This window comes from Lipotes vexillifer, unplaced genomic scaffold (assembly GCF_000442215.2).
Source record: "Lipotes vexillifer unplaced genomic scaffold, Lipotes_vexillifer_v1.1 scaffold920, whole genome shotgun sequence".
Classification (NCBI taxonomy): Eukaryota; Metazoa; Chordata; class Mammalia; order Artiodactyla; family Lipotidae; genus Lipotes; species Lipotes vexillifer.
In genome coordinates this window covers 775,330-784,336 of record NW_006783413.1, presented here as the reverse complement: position 1 = coordinate 784,336, position 9,007 = coordinate 775,330, and positions in this window count along the sequence as shown.

Below are 9,007 nucleotides of genomic sequence, written 5' to 3'. Positions count from 1 at the left end.
CCCCCCCACCTCGAATGTCTCCCGGGAGTTCTCGAAGCACTGGCAGTGTAGCTCTCAGAGCTGCCGCCTCCCCCGTTCGCGGAACCTAGCGGACTCACTCTGTCTGAAGCTGGGTGCTATTTGAACTTTGTTCTCCTTCCAGTTCCCGAAGCCTGGACCCTCTGCCTTCCGCCTCCTACAACCCTTGAATTTTTCTTACCGTCTTATCTCGCCTGTCACCGAGGCTCGTGCCCTAGCCTAGGCCCTCAGGACTGAACGCCAGGACTGCGGCAACTTACTAATCGATCCCTGAGTCTAGGAAATAAGTCGGGGCAGCCAGATCCGCCTCAGACACCCTTGCCACATCTCGCTAGCTGATCAACTCGTCTCACGAAATACCTGGTAGTTCTCGCCCCATCCATAGCTCCAGGTGCTTTCCATAGCAGCCTCCCTTCCCTCACTGGTGTCTGTTTCCAGCCAGAAGGAGAGCCCTGTCCTCGGCAAATTGCCAGGGGCGAATCCTTAGGGGAAGCCACCAGGGCCCGCGGGGGTGGGGGTGTAGCCCAGCGTTCCCCCTCTTCCTGAGATTCCGGCTCAAGATGCAAAGAGGCAGGGTCTTTGGGTCGACAAAGGCTCAATGATAGGAAATTCTTAAGGAATTACTTATAGGTGGGGAAGGGCCTCGAAGGCCCTTCAGCCAAGGCCCCTCCAACGTTGACCTTGCTCTGCACTGTCAAGATAACTCTAAACTTACAAGCTGGTTTTGGCTACAAAGGAGGGAAACAAAGCTGGGACATGGAGAGAGACCAAGTCTTAATGACTTCATCTGAAACCTTGAATCCAGCCATGCCCAGAGCTAGACCTGCCTACTGAACTCTTTGGTTATGCAAGCTAATACAGTCACTTTTTTGCTTAAGTCAGACTAAGTTAGATTTTCTAACTCTTCCAACCACGAGTTCTGACTAATTCTGTGGGGAAAGACCAGCTGACCAAGGCCAGCTGAAGATGCTAAACCTCTTATCGCTCAACTCCTCCACCAGCCACCCTCCTCTGATTTAATACTTGAATGTGCTGTCATGCCATTTGACCCTAAGAGATTTCTGCCAACTATGTGAGTTAACCTAGCCTCTTGCCAAGCTTTTACATTTCTATAGAATTGTATAGCTGGAAGGAGGCTGACAGATCTGACCCAAACTTATACCCACTGCAGGAACCACACTGTGAGCTTTTTCTTAAACACTCCCAGAGATTCGGAGCTCACTACCTTACCAAATGCTGCTTTCCCGTCTTTCTTATTGAGACTTTTTTGTGTGTGGGTGGGGGTAGCAAAATCTGCTTGCATGTTACTTTTGTCACCAATTCTGCCTCCTAAGCTACAGGCATACAATCAGTCTTCTTCCTCCTGTACATGACAGCCCAGGAGGAATTGGAAGCCAGCCTTGCTGGATGGCCTAAGCCTTTTTTCCCCCATTCTTCCCAGGAAGAGCTCTCTAAAGTTCCTTTTACAGTTCTTTTATAGACCGTATTTGCAGCCTACTCATCCTTCCCATTGTTTCACTTGACCAGAATCCCTAATAAAGTGTGGTGCTAAGAAGTGAATATAATACTGGCAGCAACAGTGGGGAGCCATCTCTTTATTGGGCACTAAATCTACAGGGACTTTGTTGATAAGGAATACACTCATTTAGCCTAGCTTAAGTAAAGGGGTGTTTATTGTAAGGAAACCTGGGGTAATTAAGAGACTGGATGGAATGGGAATCCCAGAACAGTGGCTATGATCTGACTGGGCCTGTGCAGACAGTTATTGGATCTCAGATCTTGGCATCACTGGGGACCTTGGGGACAGGAGGATGTGGGTCTTCACACTCCTGCTCCTCCAGTCCTGTGACTCAGATTCTCCGTCTCTGCCTCTTTTATTTATTTCCCAATTTCTTCCCACTTTGCTAATTTGCATCAGCATCTCTTAATGTATATTCTCTACTTCATGCTTCTGTTTCCTCACAACAGCTTTGTATTTCCTCCTCTGTCTCATAACCTCAGTTAAATGTTTAATTTTAGGAATAGTGTGAGCACATGATAAAAAAAATCAAATAAATCTGAAGGGTATACAACAGTGGTTCTCAACGAGAAGTGACTGCACCCTCCACAGTTTATTTGGCAATATCCGGAGACATTTTTGGCTGACACAATTGGAGAGGGAGTGCTATTGGTCTGTAGTGGGTAGGGGCCAGGGATGCCGCTAAACACACAGATCAGCCAATCTCAACAAAGAATTTCTGGCCGCAAAAGTTAAAAGTGCCAAAGTTGAGAAATCCTAGAAGGGGGGGAAAAAATAAAGTAAAAGGTTGTAGTTCCCAGAGGCACCTACTATTAATGACTTCTGTTTTTAAGTCTTTTGGTGAATATCACTATATCTGTCAATAATACCTAGACTACCCAGAGCGAGGGGATTCTGGGCATGTGGCAACACTACAGAAGCTTCCACACCCCCCGATAGCTCCCAGCTATAGGTGATGAACTTTTTTAAAAAAATTTATTTATTTATTTTTCTCTGCATTGGGTCTTCATTGCTGCACGCAGGCTTTCTCTAGTTGAGGCAGTGGGGACTACTATTCGTTGCGGTGCATGGACTTTTCATTGCAGTGGCTTCTCTTGTTGCGGAGCACGGGCTCTAGAGTGCAGGCTCAGTAGTAGTGGTGCTCGGGCATAGTTGCCCCGCGGCATGTGGGATCTTCCCTGACCAGGGCTCAAACCCGTGTCCCCTGCATTGACAGGCGGATTCTTAACCACTGCACCACCAGGGAAATCCCTAGGTGATGAGCTTTACGTGGGCTCTGCTGAACTCCTGGCTGAGAGAATTCCCTGCAGACAAGTTTCTGGAGAACAGTCTCAGAGCCAAGAGCAAAGACCTTCAGGAAGGCAGCAAGTCCCAGAAACAGCCTGCTTCCCAAGAACAATGAATGGCTTTACTGAGTTTCCCTGACTCTCCAAAAAACTCATGGTGGACTGACTTTCTCAGCCCTTGAGGCTGGGAGAATGCAAACAAACTAGAGGGCAGAGAGACCTGCTGGAGGAAACAGATGAACCTCTGACTGAAAAAATGAGAGCCTGGAGGAGATATGTGTGAAGCTCAAACACAAAAGATTTCCCTGAACATGAAAATGTGATATCAGAACTAAAAATGTCCACAGATAAATCAAAGGAGAGGATAGTCACTGATAAAACTCAAAAACAGGTCTAGAAAATCAAATAGATGAAATATCTCAAAACATGTAACAAAAAAATGCAGATGCAAATCGTGTGGCGAAAGATGGAAACTGGAACAGACCCAGGAGACTTAACTGCAGATTCTGTGAGTTCCTGGAGAAAAAGGAACAGGAGAGGAGTGGTCATAGTTAAATAATAGATGAAATTTCCCTGAGCTGAAGAAAGACTCAAGTTACAGACTTGATTGGTAGGAAAAGACACACACTTATGAAGGCAGTCGAAATGCACAAACTTCCAGTTATAAGATAAATACTAGGGATGTCACGTACAGCATGATAACTATAACTAACACTGCTGCACGTTATATATGAAAGTTGTGAAGAGAGTAATCCTGAGTTCCTATTACAGGAAAAACATGTTTTTCTATTTCTTTAATTTTATATCCATATGAGATGATGAATGTTTACTAAACTTATTGTAATAATAATTTCATGATGTATGTAAATCAAATCTTTATGCTGTACACCTTAAACTTATGAGTGCTGTATGTCAATTATATCTCAGAAAAACTAGAAGAAAAAAAACCACACACTTAGCCACATACAGGTTAAAATTCCTAAGCTCTAAGGATATGAGAACTCTTACACATATCCAGGGAGAATGAAAGTTCTTTCTTCTTGTCTGCTACTGTGGAAGTTAAAAGACAGCAGAACTGAATTTGAGTTAATGAGAGAAAAGGCCTGCGACCCAGAAGCAGCCAAGAAAGAAAGAAAGATATTTGAAGATTTGCAATAATCACTCAGTAGCTCATCTGAGAAATACTTTTAAGAGAAGACTCTAATGAAACAACAAATGAATCAGAACAGAGACTTCAAGATAGGGGAAGATGAAGAGAAGAGGAAAGAAAGCAGTGGGGAGCAACGAACCATGATCTACGTATTTATATCTATATCTCTATGTATTTATAACATGTAATAAAAATGCTAAATAAGGACTCTTGGAACAGATGGAACACACTGTGAGGGAAATTCTAATAATGACTAAATTATCTCAATAAAACTCTGGAATCAGGTAGTGGAGATAAGGGGAAGGTAAGTGTTCTAGCACTTAAGTGGGGAGGGGTTGGGAGGATGAAAGAGGGAGGGAGGGGTAGTGAAAATCATCTAAAGACCATATCTTGTTGGGGTGTGGAGGAAGTAGAAGATAAATCGAGTAGGATGGAAATAGCTGTTCTGGGTTCACACACTAGGAGAGTCATGTGTGCCTATATAGAGAGCAGGGCAAAGGATAGTAACTATTAGTAGAATGATGAACTCCAAATAACAAGGGGGGAAATGGGATGAACGGCCATTCATTCAATCCAGCAAAGGTAAAGAAAAGAAGAGTAGTTCACAACAATGTTAAGGAATTTAAAAACAAGTAAGATGGAAATAGCAAATCAAATACATCACTCATTACAGTAAACATGAGTGGACTGAATTCTTCCATTAAAAGTCTGTCAGACTCTGTTATAAATCAAATTCTGGTCCATATTAGTTAAAAGAAACACACTTAAAGTGATGAAGAAACTTTCAAAATAAAGATGCGGGAAAGGGATACTAGGCAGAAAACAGTGGTAATGCTGATATCCAACAAAGGGAATTTAAGTTTCAGGCTGAAACTGGTGTGAGGACTGCTTAGAAAGCGGTAGGAGAGAACTTTTGGGGTGCCGGGAATCTTCTGTATCCTGACTGTGGTGGTGGTTACATGACCAAATACATTTAGCACAACTCATAGGATTGTAGATTTAAAATTGATAAAATGTAATGTATGTAAAAAAACTTAATATATATATAAATTGCGATACAGTAAAGCTGGTTTTAAAAAATAACAAAATTACTGTGTTCACAAAATTTAAATGCTGAGTGAGAAAATAGTGTAATACCAGAAACCCTCTCAATTACCCTGTATCATATAATATATTATATCCCTGAAATACCATAAAGATAGCAAGCTTTTAAAAAGAGAGGTAAAATAAAGGGAATAGTTATTTCAAAAAATTAGAAAAATATCAATGAAAGAAACCAAAAGTAATCAGGAAATAACAAAAGCTGACCTGAATGAATGGAAAACAAGCAAAAATTAATGGAAAACAAACAAAAATACTAAGAAGCACAATTTTTTTTAAAGTTCTTTAAAAGGGCTAATAAAATAGAAAAACTTCTTGCAAGCCCAAGCGAGGAGAAAAAAAGAGAGAGTAAAAATAGAAAACATTAGTTATGAGAAAGAAAACATTACAGTTAGAAGAGAGAATTAAAGAATTATTAAAAAGTGCAACTTAAAATTACTCAGAAAACAATTTGAAAATTTAGAGGAAATGGATACATTTCAGGAAAAATATAAATTACCAAAATTGACCCAAAAAGAAAGAGGAAAGTTTGAATAGTTCAACTGATCTTAGAAAAAACTAGGATAGAAAGGTGATTAGGGATCTACTTTTGGAAAAGACTGCGTTCAATTGGTGCCACAGCTGAGCTTTATCTAACATTCAATAAGGGTAATTTCCATGCCATTTAAACTTGTCATAGAAAAAGAAAAGCCCCCATATTTAATATATAGAGCCAGCATAACTTAATACTGTTCCTAATAAAAACTCTAAGTAAAAAAGAATACTGCTTAAATATAACAGACTTTTTACTAAATAGCAAATACTGTTCTTAATAGTGAAACACTAAAATCACTTTATTAAAATAAAAATGTAGACAGAAATGTAGCCTGTTATTATCCTTATTGTTTAACATATCTTGAAAGTTTTATCAGATGCAGTAAGACAAAAGAATGAATTGTTATGATTATCTGAGAAATTGTAAAGCTTATTTTTGCTGATATGATTATATCATCAAAAAATTCAAGACTAGTAAAAAAAACTAGTAAAAAGGCAATACAATTTGGAAAGTTGACTGGATACAAGATAAATATAATGAAAACAAATTGCTTTTTTCCTATTCTAGCAATAAGCATCTTTTCAAATTGAAGATGGGGAAATATTCAATTCAGTTATAAAATTATAAAATTCTTGGATAATAACAATTATAGTCACCATAATGCCATCCACTCTTCTAAGCAATCCTCACAACACCCTCTTGAGATCAATTACTATTATCATTCTTATTTTACAGAAAAGAACACTGAAGAACAGAGAGATTAATTGATTTACCCCAGATCACTGGCTGGTAACATGTTAAGTTTTCAGATTTGAATCCTGGCAGCTGGCACTGAGACTACCCTTGTAACCACTATGATACAGTATGTAAATTTTTTTTAAATTGAGATATAATTGACATATAACATCATATTAGTTTCAGGTATACAATATGACTCGATATTTGTATATATTGAGAAATGATTACCATAGTACCTCTAGTTAACATCCATCACTGCACATATTACATTTTTTTTTTCTTGTGATGAGAACCTTTAAGATCTACTCTGTTAATAAGAACCTCTGTATAACACAGGGACCTCTACTCAATACTATGTAATGACCTATATGGGAATACAATCTAAAAAAGAGTGTATATATGTATATGCATAACTGATTCACTTTGCTGTACAGCAGAAACTATTGTAAATCAACTGTACTCCAATAAAAATTAATTTTAAAAAACTACTCTCTTAGTAACTTGTTTTTTAATAAATTTATTTATTTATTTTTGGCTGCATTGGGTCTTCGTTGCACGGGCTTTCTCTAGTTGCGGTGAGAGGGGGCTACTCTTCGTTGCAGTGCACGGGCTTCTCATTGCGGTGGCTTTTCTTGTTGCGGAGCATGGGCGCTAGGCGCGTGGGCTTCAGTAGTTGTGGCATGCGGGCTCAGTAGTTGTGGTGCACGGGCTTAGTTGCTCTGTGGCATGTGGGATCTCACCCGACCAGGGCTTGAACCCCTGTCCTTTGCATTGGCAGGCGGATTATTAACCACTGTGCCATCAGGGAAGTCTGTAACTTTTAAATATACAATACAGTATTATTAACTATAGTCACCATGCTGTACATTACATTCCCAGGACTTATTTTTTTTTTATGACTGGAAGTTTTATAGTATGTAAATTTAGTCAAGAATTGACTTCATATGTACTCATATGAAGAAAGTTATACAATATAATTAAAAGATACAAAGCAAAAGTAGGACAAACAGAGGGCTTCCCTGGTGGCGCAGTGGTTGAGAGTCCGCCTGCCGATGCAGGGGACACGGGTTCGTGCCCCGGTCCGGGAAGATCCCACATGCCGCGGAGCGGCTGGGCCCGTGAGCCATGGCCACTGAGCCTGCGCGTCCGGAGCCTGTGCTCCGCAACGGGCGAGGCCACAACAGTGAGAGGCCCGCATACCGCAAAAAAAAAAAAAAAAAAAAAAAATTGACTTCATATGTACTCATATGAAGAAAGTTATACAATATACTTAAAAGATACAAAGCAAAAGTGGGACAGACGGAAAATGCAACCATGGTGGTGAAAGTGCTGAATCCTAACCACTAGATCACCGGGGAACTCCCTCAACCCTCCTTCCCTTCCCTTGGAAGGGAAGATAAAATATCAGAAAAAAATGTCAATTCTCCCAAAATTAAAGTGTACCATTAAGATAGTTACAATTTGTGTCTCAAAGAATAGTCAAGGACAAATATTTTAAAAGAAAAAGAGAAATTTGCCTTACCAAATATCAGAACATGCTCTAAGACCACTTAAATCAATAAGTAAAAGGGAATCAATAGGTAAACAGGAATCCCCAACTAGGTGTTTGTGTATAAGGGAACATGGCAATTCAATTCACTGGAGAAAGGATGATATAATAAGAAATGGTCCTGGAACAGGAGGCCGTCCTTACTGAGAGCCAAAGCTGGGCTGGGACTGTGTACCAGCTGGGCTTTTGTTCCAGAGCAGTGGCACCTGGTGGGGGAGGGCACAGCTTCTCTTGCAGGACACTCACAGCATCACAGCTGGCGGTAGTGAGAGACTGACTCGGCTTCCAGGCTGTCTTCGTGGGTCTGGCTTATCCCTGCCCTCCCACTTTCCATCCGCCTTGCCTCCCCAGCTGCCTGCCCTGCAGACTCCAAACTCCAGCATCAGAAGCAAAGATAATGACCTGTCACAGACCGTTTAACTAGTTCTTATAATTGCATTAGTTGGGTAAGGGCAATTTCCTGTAACAAATCTCTTAATTGAAAAAAAATTATGAGCATGTATGTATATGTGTACACATACGCTAATGGTCTACCCTGCGCCATTTTTTATTGAGATATAATAACATTGTGTAAGTGTAAGGTGTACAATGTGTTGATGTGATACATTTATATACTGCATTATGCTTACCACCATGGTTAGCTAACACCTCTATCATGTCACATAATTGTCATTTCTTTTATGTGGTGAGAACAGTTTGAGCCTTGACTGGCATACTAGATGAAGGACATATAAGTATTCATTGTATTATTCTTCCAAGTTTCCTCTAGGCTTCAAATTTTCAAAATAAAATTCTGGGGGGAGAAAAAGAATACAAAGGATCTAACATCAATAGAAGAGCAAATCCAACTGGTTAACAAACATGAAAGTACATTCAAATTCACTAGGAGTCAGGGACATGCAATTTAAAGTAATAAGGAGGTACCACTTTACATCCATGGTGGAAAACTGGGGCACAAAGCCATTGGGAAACTCTGAGAGCCAATGTAGACCATGTGCCCTCAGTTAGCCCCCCAGGGTGAGGTTGCTAGGGGGTACACCAGTTCCCACCAGTCATCGGTTGAGCTGCTCTGGTGCGAGGTACCGATTTCCAGCACTTTCTCACTGCTTGC